Source organism: Mustela putorius, unplaced genomic scaffold (assembly GCF_011764305.1).
Source record: "Mustela putorius furo isolate JIRA1106 unplaced genomic scaffold, ASM1176430v1.1 tig00003957_pilon_pilon_pilon, whole genome shotgun sequence".
In the NCBI taxonomy this organism is placed as follows: domain Eukaryota; kingdom Metazoa; phylum Chordata; class Mammalia; order Carnivora; family Mustelidae; genus Mustela; species Mustela putorius.
The window spans coordinates 730,418-750,158 of NW_025422101.1; positions in this window are offsets into that span (position 1 = coordinate 730,418).

A 19,741-nucleotide genomic window follows, 5' to 3' on the forward strand; every position below is an offset into this window, starting at 1 on the left:
GGGGCCTGAGCCTGTAGGGTGTGTAGGCCAGGGCTGTTTGGACAGTTGTCTGAAAACACAAACTCGGCTTATGTTTCGGGTCATAGGTATGGCAGGACTGATCTACAGACCATGAGGAGAACATTTCGGGATATGAAAAAAAAAGGGCGAGTGTGAGGCTCTTGCTCAAGTTTTTCTTTCTGGATATCGTGTCAGACATGGTCGTGAAATTTCCGGGTGACTTCATGGGAAATGGACGTGTCTTACTCCCTGGGGGTTTGGCCTCCTCCAAAGAGTTTGGGGTCATTCTGTGGGATGGAAGAAGTCCGTTGTTCTGTTGTTGTTGATTGGTTTTCTTTTGATTTTCAAACTCAGGTGTCAAACCAAATGAGGGATTCCAGAGTAGAGCCCTGGGCAGGGGCGACTGGATAACCAGAAATCTGGTTAAAAATTGGAGCCTTGGGACATGTAAAGCCCATTATGACATCTAATGGTCCAGCCACTGAGAGGACGTACTAGAGGACAGGACTCACGCTGAGGATCACAATGCGTGTTTATGCCCTCGTCGCACTCAAGAATGGGCGTGGCCTCAGGGTGAATGCTGCTTTCTCCTACACTGAACGTTGGACAACATGCCAACCACAAGGTTTCTTGCCATGGGTAACGAAGAGTTCTGATTTCTGCATCACAGTCACCCCTGGGCAGTGACTGGAAATAAGGTCTAGGTTTTGAAGCCTGAAAACTGAGGTAGGGAAGAGATGATGACCTAAGGCCATGGCGGGTCTGATGTGCTCAGTGTGCGGTCAGCTGTCTGTGTGTTGGTCACGAGGTCAGGCTCAGGTCGTCAGACAGTGCATTAGTGCCCAGGTTAGACGATATATTTTGGGTGCATTCGAGTGCAGTGTAGGTTCTTATCTGAAGAACTCTTCAGGATATGAAGAATGAGCGAGTCTGAGGCGCGTGCTCAGGCTTTTGTCTCTGGATTTTTTATCAGCGATGGCCGTGGAATGTTGGGGAGGCCTCATGGGCCATGGACGCATCTTGCTCTCTGTGTATTTGGCCCGATCCCAATTGTTTTTCGTCAATCTGTGGGATGGGAGGACTCCTTTCAGGTTTGTTACCTCAGGTGTCCCACCAAAAGAGGAATTCCAAAGCAGAGCCCTGGGGAAGAGTGAAGGGACAACCCGAACTACGGTTAAAAATTGGGGCCTAGGGGCATGGCAAGCCCAATATGCTGTCTCTCCATCCAGCCACTGAGAGGCCTTACCTGAGGACTGGGCTCAGGCTGAGGGTCACAATGTGGGTTTGTGACCAATGTGGCCCGCAAGCATGGGCGGGGCCTCATGGGCCACACTGGTTTCAACTACACTGAACCTTGGAAAACATGCCAACCACAAGGTTTCTTGCCATGGGGAAGGAGTTCTGACTTCTGCATCATTTCAAACCCGTGCCATGATTGGAGATAAGGTCTAGGTTCTGAAGCCTGAAAACCGAGGTTGAGAAGAGATGACGAACTAAGGCCATAACGGGTCTGATGCGCTCAGTGTGCGGCCAGCTGTCTGGGTGGGACCAGGAGGTCCAGGCTCAGGCTGTGTCAGAATGGGCATTGGTGCCCAGGTCAGCCTATATATTTGGGGTACAGCTGAATGGCGTGCAGGTTGATCCTCATTTGGGGTTTCTGGGTAGCCCCAGAGGGCAATGTTTTTCTTCTGGAGGGCAGGCAGAGTGCTGCATTGTAGTTTGGATTGCCCAACTGGAGGGACTGTGGGCCAGGAGTCTGAGGACGGATGTCTGAGAACCCAAGCTAGGCCTAGGATTCTGGGTGAGGGTATGGCAGGCACAATCTACAGGCCTGAATCGATATCTCGTGCATCTGAAGTCAGGGCGAGGATCAGACAATCGCTCAGGTTGGACATTCTGTCCCTGATGGGGTGGATCACGAGGCCATGGTTGTTTTCCCAAGATGGGAGTTGTGAGAAACTCCCAACTGCAAAGATTCTTCTGCAGGACAATTGAGACCTGTTGGTTGCCTCCAGGACAATGATTGTGAGCAGAGTTCTAAGGATGGATGGCTGGGTAGCCAACCTCGCATTCCTATTCTCGCCACACAACAAGACAGGTTAGATCTGCTGGATCTGGGGGAGCAACCGAGGAGGCTGAGTTGAAATGGACTCTCCCGTGGATGTGTCCTAATATGATTTTGCGTCTATGGAGACCTTGGATTGAAGCGGTGGCACTGGGGCCCTGAAGGGTTCTCCTAAAGAGAGGCTTTCACACAGCTCCATCGTGCAAGTTTCCCATGTGGTAGATGAGATTTGTTCTGATGGGTGAGTCAAGAAACAGCCATATGCTATTATTGAAATCCAGGCCTCTGAGGAGAGATGCCTGGAAGCCAAACCAATGGATCCGATAGGTGCCTAGGGGCCGGTTCGTTCCTTTTTACCTCTGTCGACATCAGTCTACGGGACTGAGCGCCGGTAGGTGCTCAGATGGGCCCAGATTGCCCCTGTTTGTCCTGGGAAGCCACAAATATTGGGATGGCCTCAGGGACTTTGGAGGTTTATCCTATTAGTAGAGTTGTGGCCATTGGAATGGGCACATACAATTCCCTTGGAGAGGGCAAGCACAGTCGTCAGGTTTGGCTCCAGGGGCCTGAGCCTGTAGGGTGTGTAGGCCAGGGCTGTTTGGACAGTTGTCTGAAAACACAAACTCGGCTTATGTTTCGGGTCATAGGTATGGCAGGACTGATCTACAGACCATGAGGAGAACATTTCGGGATATGAAAAAGGGGGCGAGTGTGAGGCTCTTGCTCAAGTTTTTCTTTCTGGATATCGTGTCAGACATGGTCGTGAAATTTCCGGGTGACTTCATGGGAAATGGACGTGTCTTACTCCCTGGGGGTTTGGCCTCCTCCAAAGAGTTTGGGGTCATTCTGTGGGATGGAAGAAGTCCGTTGTTCTGTTGTTGTTGATTGGTTTTCTTTTGATTTTCAAACTCAGGTGTCAAACCAAATGAGGGATTCCAGAGTAGAGCCCTGGGCAGGGGCGACTGGATAACCAGAAATCTGGTTAAAAATTGGAGCCTTGGGACATGTAAAGCCCATTATGACATCTAATGGTCCAGCCACTGAGAGGACGTACTAGAGGACAGGACTCACGCTGAGGATCACAATGCGTGTTTATGCCCTCGTCGCACTCAAGAATGGGCGTGGCCTCAGGGTGAATGCTGCTTTCTCCTACACTGAACGTTGGACAACATGCCAACCACAAGGTTTCTTGCCATGGGTAACGAAGAGTTCTGATTTCTGCATCACAGTCACCCCTGGGCAGTGACTGGAAATAAGGTCTAGGTTTTGAAGCCTGAAAACTGAGGTAGGGAAGAGATGATGACCTAAGGCCATGGCGGGTCTGATGTGCTCAGTGTGCGGTCAGCTGTCTGTGTGTTGGTCACGAGGTCAGGCTCAGGTCGTCAGACAGTGCATTAGTGCCCAGGTTAGACGATATATTTTGGGTGCATTCGAGTGCAGTGTAGGTTCTTATCTGAAGAACTCTTCAGGATATGAAGAATGAGCGAGTCTGAGGCGCGTGCTCAGGCTTTTGTCTCTGGATTTTTTTTATCAGCGATGGCCGTGGAATGTTGGGGAGGCCTCATGGGCCATGGACGCATCTTGCTCTCTGTGTATTTGACCCGATCCCAATTGTTTTTCGTCAATCTGTGGGATGGGAGGACTCCTTTCAGGTTTGTTACCTCAGGTGTCCCACCAAAAGAGGAATTCCAAAGCAGAGCCCTGGGGAAGAGTGAAGGGACAACCCGAACTACGGTTAAAAATTGGGGCCTAGGGGCATGGCAAGCCCAATATGCTGTCTCTCCATCCAGCCACTGAGAGGCCTTACCTGAGGACTGGGCTCAGGCTGAGGGTCACAATGTGTGTTTGTGACCAATGTGGCCCGCAAGCATGGGCGGGGCCTCATGGGCCCACACTGGTTTCAACTACACTGAACCTTGGACAACATGCCAACCACAAGGTTTCTTGCCATGGGGAAAGAGTTCTGACTTCTGCGTCATTTCAAACCCGAGCCGTGATTGGAGATAAGGTCTAGGTTCTGAAGCCTGAAAACCGAGGTTGAGAAGAGATGACGAACCAAGGCCATGACGGGTCTGATGTGCTCAGTGTGCGGCCAGCTGTCTGGGTGGGACCAGGAGGTCCAGGCTCAGGCTGTGTCAGAATGGGCATTAGTGCCCAGGTCAGCCTATATATTTGGGGTACAGCTGAATGGCGTGCAGGTTGATCCTCATTTGGGGTTTCTGGGTAGCCCCAGAGGGCAGTGTTTTTCTTCTGGAGGGCAGGCAGAGTGCTGCATTGTAGTTTGGATTGCCAAACTGGAGGGACTGTGGGCCAGGAGTCTGAGGACGGATGTCTGAGAACCCAAGCTAGGCCTAGGATTCTGGGTGAGGGTATGGCAGGCACAATCTACAGGCCTGAATCGATATCTCGTGCATCTGAAGTCAGGGCGAGGATCAGACAATCGCTCAGGTTGGACATTCTGTCCCTGATGGGGTGGATCACGAGGCCATGGTTGTTTTCCCAAGATGGGAGTTGTGAGAAACTCCCAACTGCAAAGATTCTTCTGCAGGACAATTGAGACCTGTTGGTTGCCTCCAGGACAATGATTGTGAGCAGAGTTCTAAGGATGGATGGCTGGGTAGCCAACCTCGCATTCCTATTCTCGCCACACAACAAGACAGGTTAGATCTGCTGGATCTGGGGGAGCAACCGAGGAGGCTGAGTTGAAATGGACTCTCCCGTGGATGTGTCCTAATATGATTTTGCGTCTATGGAGACCTTGGATTGAAGCGGTGGCACTGGGGCCCTGAAGGGTTCTCCTAAAGAGAGGCTTTCACACAGCTCCATCGTGCAAGTTTCCCATGTGTAGATGAGATTTGTTCTGATGGGTGAGTCAAGAAACAGCCATATGCTATTATTGAAATCCAGGCCTCTGAGGAGAGATGCCTGGAAGCCAAACCAATGGATCCGATAGGTGCCTAGGGGCCGGTTCGTTCCTTTTTACCTCTGTCGACATCAGTCTACGGGACTGAGCGCCGGTAGGTGCTCAGATGGGCCCAGATTGCCCCTGTTTGTCCTGGGAAGCCACAAATATTGGGATGGCCTCAGGGACTTTGGAGGTTTATCCTATTAGTAGAGTTGTGGCCATTGGAATGGGCACATACAATTCCCTTGGAGAGGGCAAGCACAGTCGTCAGGTTTGGCTCCAGGGGCCTGAGCCTGTAGGGTGTGTAGGCCAGGGCTGTTTGGACAGTTGTCTGAAAACACAAACTCGGCTTATGTTTCGGGTCATAGGTATGGCAGGACTGATCTACAGACCATGAGGAGAACATTTCGGGATATGAAAAAAGGGCGAGTGTGAGGCTCTTGCTCAAGTTTTTCTTTCTGGATATCGTGTCAGACATGGTCGTGAAATTTCCGGGTGACTTCATGGGAAATGGACGTGTCTTACTCCCTGGGGGTTTGGCCTCCTCCAAAGAGTTTGGGGTCATTCTGTGGGATGGAAGAAGTCCGTTGTTCTGTTGTTGTTGATTGGTTTTCTTTTGATTTTCAAACTCAGGTGTCAAACCAAATGAGGGATTCCAGAGTAGAGCCCTGGGCAGGGGCGACTGGATAACCAGAAATCTGGTTAAAAATTGGAGCCTTGGGACATGTAAAGCCCATTATGACATCTAATGGTCCAGCCACTGAGAGGACGTACTAGAGGACAGGACTCACGCTGAGGATCACAATGCGTGTTTATGCCCTCGTCGCACTCAAGAATGGGCGTGGCCTCAGGGTGAATGCTGCTTTCTCCTACACTGAACGTTGGACAACATGCCAACCACAAGGTTTCTTGCCATGGGTAACGAAGAGTTCTGATTTCTGCATCACAGTCACCCCTGGGCAGTGACTGGAAATAAGGTCTAGGTTTTGAAGCCTGAAAACTGAGGTAGGGGGAAGAGATGATGACCTAAGGCCATGGCGGGTCTGATGTGCTCAGTGTGCGGTCAGCTGTCTGTGTGTTGGTCACGAGGTCAGGCTCAGGTCGTCAGACAGTGCATTAGTGCCCAGGTTAGACGATATATTTTGGGTGCATTCGAGTGCAGTGTAGGTTCTTATCTGAAGAACTCTTCAGGATATGAAGAATGAGCGAGTCTGAGGCGCGTGCTCAGGCTTTTGTCTCTGGATTTTTTATCAGCGATGGCCGTGGAATGTTGGGGAGGCCTCATGGGCCATGGACGCATCTTGCTCTCTGTGTATTTGGCCCGATCCCAATTGTTTTTCGTCAATCTGTGGGATGGGAGGACTCCTTTCAGGTTTGTTACCTCAGGTGTCCCACCAAAAGAGGAATTCCAAAGCAGAGCCCTGGGGAAGAGTGAAGGGACAACCCGAACTACGGTTAAAAATTGGGGCCTAGGGGCATGGCAAGCCCAATATGCTGTCTCTCCATCCAGCCACTGAGAGGCCTTACCTGAGGACTGGGCTCAGGCTGAGGGTCACAATGTGTGTTTGTGACCAATGTGGCCCGCAAGCATGGGCGGGGCCTCATGGCCCACACTGGTTTCAACTACACTGAACCTTGGACAACATGCCAACCACAAGGTTTCTTGCCATGGGGAAAGAGTTCTGACTTCTGCGTCATTTCAAACCCGTGCCGTGATTGGAGATAAGGTCTAGGTTCTGAAGCCTGAAAACCGAGGTTGAGAAGAGATGACGAACTAAGGCCATGACGGGTCTGATGTGCTCAGTGTGCGGCCAGCTGTCTGGGTGGGACCAGGAGGTCCAGGCTCAGGCTGTGTCAGAAAGGGCATTAGTGCCCAGGTCAGCCTATATATTTGGGGTACAGCTGAATGGCGTGCAGGTTGATCCTCATTTGGGGTTTCTGGGTAGCCCCAGAGGGCAATGTTTTTCTTCTGGAGGGGGCAGGCAGAGTGCTGCATTGTAGTTTGGATTGCCCAACTGGAGGGACTGTGGGCCAGGAGTCTGAGGACGGATGTCTGAGAACCCAAGCTAGGCCTAGGATTCTGGGTGAGGGTATGGCAGGCACAATCTACAGGCCTGAATCGATATCTCGTGCATCTGAAGTCAGGGCGAGGATCAGACAATCGCTCAGGTTGGACATTCTGTCCCTGATGGGGTGGATCACGAGGCCATGGTGTTTTCCCAAGATGGGAGTTGTGAGAAACTCCCAACTGCAAAGATTCTTCTGCAGGACAATTGAGACCTGTTGGTTGCCTCCAGGACAATGATTGTGAGCAGAGTTCTAAGGATGGATGGCTGGGGGTAGCCAACCTCGCATTCCTATTCTCGCCACACAACAAGACAGGTTAGATCTGCTGGATCTGGGGGAGCAACCGAGGAGGCTGAGTTGAAATGGACTCTCCCGTGGATGTGTCCTAATATGATTTTGCGTCTATGGAGACCTTGGATTGAAGCGGTGGCACTGGGGCCCTGAAGGGTTCTCCTAAAGAGAGGCTTTCACACAGCTCCATCGTGCAAGTTTCCCATGTGGTAGATGAGATTTGTTCTGATGGGTGAGTCAAGAAACAGCCATATGCTATTATTGAAATCCAGGCCTCTGAGGAGAGATGCCTGGAAGCCAAACCAATGGATCCGATAGGTGCCTAGGGGCCGGTTCGTTCCTTTTTACCTCTGTCGACATCAGTCTACGGGACTGAGCGCCGGTAGGTGCTCAGATGGGCCCAGATTGCCCCTGTTTGTCCTGGGAAGCCACAAATATTGGGATGGCCTCAGGGACTTTGGAGGTTTATCCTATTAGTAGAGTTGTGGCCATTGGAATGGGCACATACAATTCCCTTGGAGAGGGCAAGCACAGTCGTCTGGTTTGGCTCCAGGGGCCTGAGCCTGTAGGGTGTGTAGGCCAGGGCTGTTTGGACAGTTGTCTGAAAACACAAACTCGGCTTATGTTTCGGGTCATAGGTATGGCAGGACTGATCTACAGACCATGAGGAGAACATTTCGGGATATGAAAAAAGGGCGAGTGTGAGGCTCTTGCTCAAGTTTTTCTTTCTGGATATCGTGTCAGACATGGTCGTGAAATTTCCGGGTGACTTCATGGGAAATGGACGTGTCTTACTCCCTGGGGGTTTGGCCTCCTCCAAAGAGTTTGGGGTCATTCTGTGGGATGGAAGAAGTCCGTTGTTCTGTTGTTGTTGATTGGTTTTCTTTTGATTTTCAAACTCAGGTGTCAAACCAAATGAGGGATTCCAGAGTAGAGCCCTGGGCAGGGGCGACTGGATAACCAGAAATCTGGTTAAAAATTGGAGCCTTGGGACATGTAAAGCCCATTATGACATCTAATGGTCCAGCCACTGAGAGGACGTACTAGAGGACAGGACTCACGCTGAGGATCACAATGCGTGTTTATGCCCTCGTCGCACTCAAGAATGGGCGTGGCCTCAGGGTGAATGCTGCTTTCTCCTACACTGAACGTTGGACAACATGCCAACCACAAGGTTTCTTGCCATGGGTAACGAAGAGTTCTGATTTCTGCATCACAGTCACCCCTGGGCAGTGACTGGAAATAAGGTCTAGGTTTTGAAGCCTGAAAACTGAGGTAGGGAAGAGATGATGACCTAAGGCCATGGCGGGTCTGATGTGCTCAGTGTGCGGTCAGCTGTCTGTGTTGGTCACGAGGTCAGGCTCAGGTCGTCAGACAGTGCATTAGTGCCCAGGTTAGACGATATATTTTGGGTGCATTCGAGTGCAGTGTTGGTTCTTATCTGAAGAACTCTTCAGGATATGAAGAATGAGCGAGTCTGAGGCGCGTGCTCAGGCTTTTGTCTCTGGATTTTTTATCAGCGATGGCCGTGGAATGTTGGGGAGGCCTCATGGGCCATGGACGCATCTTGCTCTCTGTGTATTTGGCCCGATCCCAATTGTTTTTCGTCAATCTGTGGGATGGGAGGACTCCTTTCAGGTTTGTTACCTCAGGTGTCCCACCAAAAGAGGAATTCCAAAGCAGAGCCCTGGGGAAGAGTGAAGGGACAACCCGAACTACGGTTAAAAATTGGGGCCTAGGGGCATGGCAAGCCCAATATGCTGTCTCTCCATCCAGCCACTGAGAGGCCTTACCTGAGGACTGGGCTCAGGCTGAGGGTCACAATGTGTGTTCGTGACCAATGTGGCCCGCAAGCATGGTCGGGGCCTCATGGCCCACACTGTTTCAACTACACTGAACCTTGGACAACATGCCAACCACAAGGTTTCTTGCCATGGGGAAAGAGTTCTGACTTCTGCGTCATTTCAAACCCGTGCCGTGATTGGACATAAGGTCTAGGTTCTGAAGCCTGAAAACCGAGGTTGAGAAGAGATGACGAACTAAGGCCATGACGGGTCTGATGTGCTCAGTGTGCGGCCAGCTGTCTGGGTGGGACCAGGAGGTCCAGGCTCAGGCTGTGTCAGAAAGGGCATTAGTGCCCAGGTCAGCCTATATATTTGGGGTACAGCTGAATGGCGTGCAGGTTGATCCTCATTTGGGGTTTCTGGGTAGACCCAGAGGGCAATGTTTTTCTTCTGGAGGGCAGGCAGAGTGCTGCATTGTAGTTTGGATTGCCCAACTGGAGGGACTGTGGGCCAGGAGTCTGAGGACGGATGTCTGAGAACCCAAGCTAGGCCTAGGATTCTGGGTGAGGGTATGGCAGGCACAATCTACAGGCCTGAATCGATATCTCGTGCATCTGAAGTCAGGGCGAGGATCAGACAATCGCTCAGGTTGGACATTCTGTCCCTGATGGGGTGGATCACGAGGCCATGGTTGTTTTCCCAAGATGGGAGTTCTGAGAAACTCCCAACTGCAAAGATTCTTCTGCAGGACAATTGAGACCTGTTGGTTGCCTCCAGGACAATGATTGTGAGCAGAGTTCTAAGGATGGATGGCTGGGTAGCCAACCTCGCATTCCTATTCTCACCACACAACAAGACAGGTTAGATCTGCTGGATCTGGGGGAGCAACCGAGGAGGCTGAGTTGAAATGGACTCTCCCGTGGATGTGTCCTAATATGATCTTGCGTCTATGGAGACCTTGGATTGAAGCGGTGGCACTGGGGCCCTGAAGGGTTCTCCTAAAGAGAGGCTTTCACACAGCTCCATCGTGCAAGTTTCCCATGTGGTAGATGAGATTTGTTCTGATGGGTGAGTCAAGAAACAGCCATATGCTATTATTGAAATCCAGGTCTCTGAGGAGAGATGCCTGGAAGCCAAACCAATGGATCCGATAGGTGCCTAGGGGCCGGTTCGTTCCTTTTTACCTCTGTCAACATCAGTCTACGGGACTGAGCGCCGGTAGGTGCTCTGATGGGCCCAGATTGCCCCTGTTTGTCCTGGGAAGCCACAAATATTGGGATGGCCTCAGGGACTTTGGAGGTTTATCCTATTAGTAGAGTTGTGGCCATTGGAATGGGCACACAGAATTCCCTTGGAGAGGGCAAGTACAGTCCTCAGGTTGGCTCCAGGGGCCTGAGCCTTTTGGGGGTGTAGGCCTGGGCTGTTTGGACAGTTGTCTGAAAACATAAACTCGGATTATATTTCGGGTCATAGGTATGGCAGGAATGATCTACAGACCATGAGGAGAACACTTCAGGATATGAAAAAAAGGCGAGTCTGAGGCTCTTGCTCAAGTATTTATCTCTGGATATCGTGCCATTCATGGTCATGAAATATCCGGCTGACTTCATGGGAAATGGACGAGTCCTACTCTCTGGGGTTTTGGCTAAGTCCAAAGAGTTTGGGGTCATTCTGTGGGAAGGAAGAAGTCCGTTTTTTTTGTTGTTGTTGTTGTTGTTTTGTTTTGTTTTTCAAAGTCAGTTGTCCCACCAAATGAGGGATTCCAGAGTAGAGACCTGGGGAGGGGCGATTGGACAACCAGACATCTGGTTTAAATTTGGGGCCTAGGGACATGTCGGGCCAGTATGGCATCTAATGGTCGAGCCACTGAGAGGACGTACTAGAGGACAGGACTCACGCTGAGGGTCACAATGATTGTTTATGCCCTCCTCGCACTCAAGAATGGGCGGGGTCTCAGGGTGAATGCTGGTTTCCCCTACACTGAACGTTGGACAACATGCCAACCATAAGGTTTCTTGCCATGGGTAAGGAAGAGTTCTGATTTCTGCAACACACACACTATGGGCAGTGATTGGAAATAAGGTCTAGGTTCTTAAGCCTGAAAACTGAGGTAGGGAAGAGATGATGACCTAAGGCCACGGTGGGTCTTATGGGCTCAAAGTGTGGTCAGCTGTCTGGGTGTTGCTCAGGAGGTCCCGGCTCAGTGTGTGTCAGACAGTGCATTACTGCCCAGGTTAGACTATATAATTTGGGTATATTCGAGTGCCATGTAGGTTTATTCTCATTTAAAGTGCCCGGGCAGCTCATTGGGCAATATTTTGTTTCTAGTCGGCAAGCAGAATACTGAAATGATGGTCCGGAATTGCCAAACTTGTGGGCTTCGGGGCCAGGAGTGTGAGGACGGAAGTCTGAGAACACAAGCTAGGCTTAGGTTTCTGGGTGAGGACATGGCAGGCACAATCTACAGATCTGAAGCGAGATCTCGTGCATCTGAAGTCATGGTGAGGATCAGACGATCGCTCAGATTGGACCATATGTCCCTGAGGCCACTTCATGCGGGGGGGGAACACGAGGCCATGGGTGTTTTCTCACGATGGGAGTTGTGAGAAGCTCCCAACTTCAAAGATTCTTCTGCAGGACAATTGAGAAGCTCCCAGCAGGGTTCTAAGGCTTTGACATCACTCCCACGTGCAAGTCTCCCATGTGTAGATGAGACTTGTTCTGGTGGGTGAGTCAAGAAACAGCCATATGCTGGTACTGAAATCCAGGCCTCTGAGGAGAGATGACTGGAAACCAAAGCAATGGATCCGATTAGGGCCTAGGGGCCTGTTCGTTGCTTTTTACCTCTAGGGATATCAGTCTACAAGTCTGAGTGCAGGTAGGTTCTCAGATGGGCTCAGATTGCTCCTGTTTGTCCTTGGAAGCCACCACTATTGGGATGGCCTCAAGGACTTTGGAGATTTATCCTATTAGTAGCGTTGTGGCCATTGGAATGGGCACACAGAATTCCCTTGGAGAGGGCAAGTACAGACCTCAGCTTGGCTCCAGGGGCCTAAGCCTGTAGGCTGTGTAGGCCAGGGCTGTTTGGACATTTGTCTGAAAACACAAACTCGGCTTATGTTTCGGGTCATAGGTATGGCAGGACTGATCTACAGACCATGAGGAGAACTCTTCGGGATATGAAAAAAGGGCGAGTGTGAGGCTCTTCCTCAAGTATTTATCTCTGGATATCATGGCATTCATGGTCATGAAATTTCCGGGTGACTTCATGGGAAATGGACGAGTCTTACTCCCTGGGGGTTTGGCCTAATCCAAAGAGTTTGCGTTCATTCTGTGGGACGGAAGAAGTCCGTTTTTTGTTGTTGTTGTTTTGTTTTGTTTTGTTTTTCAAACTCAGTTGTCCCACCAAATGAGGGATTCCAGAGTAGAGCCCTGGGGAGGGGCGAGTTGACAACCAGAAATCTGGTTAAATTTGGGTCCTAGGGACAGCTAGACTTGGGTTTTCAGGGCGAGGGCACGACATGTATCCCCTGAAGATCTGAAGCAATATCTCATGCATCTGAAGTCACAGCGAGGATCAGACGTTGGCTCAGCTTGGATTTTCAGTTCATGACGGCCCCTTCATAAAGGGAGCCAAATCTCGAGGCCGTGGAGGTTTTCCCACGTTGGGAGTGGTGGGATGCCCCCTCCTAGGATTCCTTCTGTGGGATAATTGAGACCTGTTAGACAGCTCCAGGACATCCCATATGGATGAGTCCAGACCAACGTTCGAGGATGGATGCCTGGGAAGCCCGCCTAGCATTCCAATTGTCTCCTAGCGACAAGACAGTTTAGAACTGATGGCTCTGCGGGAGCAACGGGGGTGGCTGAGTTGAAATGGACTTTCCTGAGGATGGGTCTAATGTGTGTTTGTGTCCATGAGGGCCTTGGAATGGGGCGGTGGCACCGGGACCCTGAAGTATTCTCCTAAGCTTTTGACATAGCTCCCATGCACAAGTTTCCTTGTGGAGATGAGGTTTGTTCTGATGGGTGCCTCAGGAAAACCCCAATGCTGGTATTGGAATCCAGGGTTTTGAGGAGACATGCCTGTAAACCAAAGCAATGGATCCGATTTTGGCCTAGGGTCCTGTCTGGTTCAATCTTCTTCTCTGGGGACATCCTTCTAGGGTATGAGTGGAGTTAGATGCTCAGCTGGTGTCAGCATACCCTTTTTTGTCCCGGGCGACCTATACTATTGGAATGGCCTCAGGGATTTTGGAGGGTTCTCCTAATTTGTACGATTTTGGACAATGGAATGGGCAGAATTCCCATGGATTGGGTAGGCACAGTCCTAATATGTGGCTCCAGGGTCGCCAGCCTGGATGGTGTGTGGCCCAGGACTTTGAGGACAGAAGTCTGAAAACACAAACTCAGCTTATGTTTGGGGACGTAGGTATGGCAGGCCCGATCTACAAACCATGAGAAGACATCTTCAGGATATGAAGATAGTGCGAGTCTGAGGCGCTTCCTCAGGCTTTTGTCTCTGGAGTTTGTTTCAGCGATGGCCGTGGAATGTCGAGGAGGCCTCATGGGCCATGGACGAATCTTGCTCTCTGTGGATTTGGCCCAATCCCAATTGTTTTTCGTCATTCTGTTGGATGGTGTACTCCTTTCAGGGTTGTTACCTCAGGTGTCCCACCAAAAGAGGAGTTCCAAAGCAGAGCCCTGGGGAAGAGTGAAGGGACAACCCGAACTATTGTTAAAAATTGGGGCCTAGGGGCATGGCAAGCCCAATATGCTGTCTCTTCATCCAGCCACTGAGAGGCCTTACCTGAGGACTGGGCTAAGGCTCAGGGTCACAATGTGTGTTTGCCACCTATGTGGCCCGCGAGCAATGGCGGGGCCTCATTGGACACACTCGTATCCACTACACTGAACATTATACAACAAGCCTACCACAAGGTTTCTTGCCATCGGGAAAGAGTTCTGATTTCTGCATCATTTTCAAACATGGGCAGTGATTGGAGATAAGGTCTAGGTTCTAAATCCTGATAACCGAGGCTGGGAAGAGATAACGACCTAAGGCAATGGCTGGTCCGATGTGCTCAGTGAGCGGCCAGCTGTATGGGTGGGGCCAGGAGGTCCAGGCTCAGCCTTTGTCAGAAAGGGCATTATTGCCCAGGTCAGCCTATATATTTTGGGTACAGCCAAGTGGCGTGCAGGTTGATCTTCATTTGGGGTTTCTGGGTAGCCCCAGAAGGCAATGTTTTTCTTTTGGAGGGCAGGCAGAGTGCTGCATTATAATTCTGGATTGCCAAACTGGAGGGCTTGTGGGCCATTAGTCTGAGAATGGAAGTCTGAGGACACAAGCTAGGCTTAGGTTTCTGGGTGAGGACATGGCAGGCACAATCTACAGATCTGATACGAGATCTCGTGCATCTGAAGTCATGATGAGGATCAGACCATCGCTCAGGTTGGACCTTATGTCCCTGAGGGCCTCTTCATGAAGGGGCGGGGGATCAAGAGGCCATGGGTGTTTTCTCACGAGGGGAGTTGTGAGAAGCTCTCAACTTCAAAGATTCTTCTGCAGGACAATTGATACCTGTTGGTTGGCTCCAGGCTAACGATTCCGAGCAGGGTTCTAAGGATGGATGGCTGGGTAGCCCACCTCGCATTCCAATTGTCTCCTAGCAACAACACAGATTAGATCTGCTGGATCTCGCGGAGCAACCGAATACGCTGAGTTGAAATGGACTCTCGTGTGGATGGGTCCTATATGTTTTTGTGTCTATGGATACCTTGGAATGACGCGGTGGCACTGGGGCCATGAAGGGTTCTCCTAAACAGAGGCTTTGACATCACTCCCACGAGCAAGTTTACCATGTGTAGATGAGACTTGTTCTGGTGGGTGAGTCAAGAAACAGCCATATGCTGGTACAGAAATCCAGGCCTCTGAGGAGAGATGCCTGGAAACCAAAGCAATGGATCCGATTAGGGCCTAGGGGCCTGTTCGTTCCTTTTTACCTCTAGGGATATCAGTCTACAAGTCTGAGTGCAGGTAGGTTCTCAGATGGGCTCAGATTGCTCCTGTTTGTCCTTGGAAGCCACCACTATTGGGATGGCCTCAGGGACTTTGGAGATTTATCCTATTAGTAGCGTTGTGGCCATTGGAATGGGCACACAGAATTCCCTTGGAGAGGGCAAGTACAGACCTCAGCTTGGCTCCAGGGGCCTAAGCCTGTAGGCTGTGTAGGCCAGGGCTGTTTGGACATTTGTCTGAAAACACAAACTCGGCTTATGTTTCGGGTCATAGGTATGGCAGGACTGATCTACAGACCATGAGGAGAACTCTTCGGGATATGAAAAAAGGGCGAGTGTGAGGCTCTTGCTCAAGTATTTATCTCTGGATATCATGGCATTCATGGTCATGAAATTTCCGGGTGACTTCATGGGAAATGGACGAGTCTTACTCCCTGGGGGTTTGGCCTAATCCAAAGAGTTTGGGTTCATTCTGTGGGACGGAAGAAGTCCGTTTTTTGTTGTTGTTGTTTTGTTTTGTTTTGTTTTTCAAACTCAGTTGTCCCACCAAATGAGGGATTCCAGAGTAGAGCCCTGGGGAGGGGCGAGTTGACAACCAGAAATCTGGTTAAATTTGGGTCCTAGGGACAGCTAGACTTTGGTTTCAGGGCGAGGGCACGACATGTATCCCCTGAAGATCTGAAGCAATATCTCATGCATCTGAAGTCACAGCGAGGATCAGACGTTGGCTCAGCTTGGATTTTCTGTTCATGACGGCCCCTTCATAAAGGGAGCCAAATCTCGAGGCCGTGGAGGTTTTCCCACGTTGGGAGTGGTGGGATGCCCTCTCCTAGGATTCCTTATGTGGGATAATTGAGACCTGTTAGACAGCTCCAGGACATCCCATATGGATGAGTCCAGACCAACGTTCGAGGATGGATGCCTGGGAAGCCCGCCTAGCATTCCAATTGTCTCCTAGCGACAAGACAGTTTAGAACTGATGGCTCTGCGGGAGCAACCGGGGTGGCTGAGTTGAAATGGACTTTCCTGAGGATGGGTCTAATGTGTGTTTGTGTCCATGAGGGCCTTGGAATGGGGCGGTGGCACCGAGACCCTGAAGTATTCTCCTAAGCTTTTGACATAGCTCCCATGCACATTTCCTTGTGGAGATGAGGTTTGTTCTGATGGGTGCCTCAGGAAAACCCCAATGCTGGTATTGGAATCCAGGGTTTTGAGGAGACATGCCTGTAAACCAAAGCAATGGATCCGATTTTGGCCTAGGGTCCTGTCTGGTTCAATCTTCTTCTCTGGGGTCATCCTTCTAGGGGGTATGAGTGGAGTTAGATGCTCAGCTGGTGTCAGACTGCCGTTTTTTGTCCCGGGCGACCTATACTATTGGGATGGCCTCAGGGACTTTGGAGGGTTCTCCTAATTTGTACGATTTTGGACAATGGAATGGGCAGAATTCCCATGGTTGGGTAGGCACAGTCCTAATGTGTGGCTCCAGGGTTGCCAGCCTGGATGGTGTGTGGCCCAGGACTTTGAGGACAGAAGTCTGAAAACACAAACTCAGCTTATGTTTGGGGACGTAGGTATGGCAGGCCCGATCTACAAACCATGAGAAGACATCTTCAGGATATGAAGATAGTGCGAGTCTGAGGCGCTTGCTCAGGCTTTTGTCTCTGGAGTTTGTTTCAGCGATGGCCTTGGAATGTCGAGGAGGCCTCATGGGCCATGGACGAATCTTGCTCTCTGTGGATTTGGCCCGATCCCAATTGTTTTTCGTCATTCTGTTGGATGGTGTACTCCTTTCAGGGTTGTTACCTCAGGTGTCCCACCAAAAGAGGAGTTCCAAAGCAGAGCCCTGGGGAAGAGTGAAGGGACAACCCGAACTATTGTTAAAAATTGGGGCCTAGGGGCATGGCAAGCCCAATATGCTGTCTCTTCATCCAGCCACTGAGAGGCCTTACCTGAGGACTGGGCTAAGGCTGAGGGTCACAATGTGTGTTTGCTACCTATCTCGACCGCGAGCAATGGCGGGATCTCAAAGGACACACTGGTTTCCACTACACTGAACGTTGGACAACAAGCCAACCACAAGTTTTCCTGCCATCGGAAAGGAGTTCTGATTTCTGCATCATTTTCAAACCTGGGCAGTGATTGGAGATAAGGTCTAGGTTCTGAAGCCTGAAAACTGAGGTTGGGAAGGGATAATGAACTAAGGCCATGGGGGGTCTGAAGTTCTCAGTTTGTAGTCAGCTGTCTGGGTGGGCCTAGGAGGTCCAGGTTCAGGCAGTGTCAGAAAGGGCATTATTGACTAGGTCATCCTATATATTTTGGGTATAGCCAAGTGTCGTGCAGTTTGTTCTTCATTTGGGGTTACTAGGTAGCCCCAGAGGGCAATGTATTTCTTCTGCAGGGCAGGTAGAGTGCAGAATTGTAGTTCTGGATTGCCAAACTGGAGGGCTAGTGAGCCAGTAGTCTGTGTACAGAAGTCTGAGGACAGAAGCAAGGCTTAGGTTTCTGGGTGAGGACATGGCAGGCACAATCTACAGACCTGAACCGAGATCTCATGCATCTGAAGTCAGGGTGAGGATCAGACGATCGTTCAGGTTGGACCTTATGTCCCTGATGGCCCCTTTATGAAGGAGGGGGGATCATGTGGCCATGGTGGTTCTCTCTCGATGGGAGTTCTGAGAAGTTCCCAACTGCAAAAATTCTTCTGCAGGACAATTGAGACCTGTTGGTTGGCTCCAGGCCAACGATTCCTAGCAGGGTTTTAAGGATAGATGGCGGGGTAGGCCACCTCACATTCCAATTGTCTCCTAGCAACAAGACAAGTTAGATCTGCTGGATCTCGCGGAGCAACCGAATACGCTGAGTTGAAATGGACTCTCCTGTGGATGGGTCCTAATGTGTTTTTGTGTCTATGGAGACCTTGTAATGGGGCAGTGGCACACAGGCCCTGAAGGATTCTCCTAACTGGAGGTTTTGAGACATATTCAAAGGATAATTTTCCCATGTGGAGAAGAGATTTGTTCTGATTGCTGCCTCATGAAATCCCCATATGCTAATATTGGAAACCAGGCCTCTGAGGAGAGATACCTGTAACCGAAAGCAATGAATCTGATTCAGGCCTAGGGGCCTGTCTGATTCAATCTTCTTCTCTGGGGACATCCATCTACGCTGAGTAGAGGTAGATGTTCAGCTGGTTTCAGATGACCCTTGTTTGTCCTGGGCGGCCTACATTATTGGGATGTCCTTGGGGACTCTGGAGGTTTTTCCTAATTTGTACGATTGTGGAAATTGGAATGGGCAGAATTCCCGTGGTATGGACAGGCACAGTCCTGATGTGTGGCTCCAGGGGCCCCAGCCTGAAGGGTCTGTGGGCCAGGAATGTGGGGACAGAAGTCTGAAAACACAAACTCGGCTTAGTTTGGGAAGTAGGTATGGCAGGCCCGATCCACAGACCGTGAAGAGAACTCTTCGGGATACGACAAAAGAGCGAGTGTGAGGCGCTTGCTCAGACTTTTGTCTCTGGATTTGTTGTCAACGATGGCTGTGGAATCTCGGGGAGGCCTCATGGGCCATGGACGAGACTTCCTCTCTGTGAATTTGGTCCAATCCCAATTGTTTGGGGTCAATCTGAAGGAAGGGAGGAGTCCTTTTAGTTTTGTTACCTCAGGTGTCCCACCAAAAGAGGGATTCCAAAGCAGAGCTCTGGGGAGGGATGAATGGACAACCCGAACAATCCAACTGGGGTGAGGTCGAGAACCGAGCAGGTTGATCCTCATTTGGGGTTTATGGAGATCCCCATAGAGCAACGTTTTTCCTCTGGAGGGCCAGCATAGGGCTGCATTTTGGTTCCAGAATTCCAAGTCTTGAGGACATGTTTGCCAGGAGTGTGAGGAAGGAAGTCTGAAAACACAAGGTAGCACGAGGTTTGGGCCCACTGTGCAGAGAGGCTGAATCGCGATCTCCTTCATCTGAGGTCAGGGCGAGTATCAGATGTTGCCTCAAGCTGGAGTTTGTGTCCATGACGGCCCCTTCCTGAAGGGGGGGTGGGGGCGTCATGAGGCCAGGGAGGTTTACCTACGCTGGGAGTTGTGAACTGCTCCAAACTTCAAAGTTTCCTTCTTCAGGACATTTGAGTACTATTGGATGGTTCCAGGATGCCCCATACAGAAAGACTCGAGAGCAGGGGCCTAAGCATGGATGCCGAGAAACGCCAACTCACCTTCCCATTGCCTGGTCAAGTCAAGACAAGGCACCCTCAATCTGCGGGCTCTTGGGTGAGCTACCCAGAAGGCTGAGTTTAAATGGACTTTCCTGAGGATGAGTCATAATGTGGGTTGGTGGCCATGGAGACCTTGGAATGTGGCAGTAGCTAAGGGACTCTGCAGGATTCTCCAACCCGAAGGGTTTGACACAACTCCAACAAGGAAGCTTTCCATGCGGAGATGATAGGTTTTCTTTCTGGTGCCTCAGGATAGCCCCGTATGCTGGTCTTCGAACCCAGGCCTCTGAGGAGTGATACCTGGACACCAAAGCAAGAGTTCATAATAGGGCCTAGGGGCCTGTCTGGTTCAATCTTCTGTCTCTGCGGATATCAGTCTGTGTGTCTGCATGGAG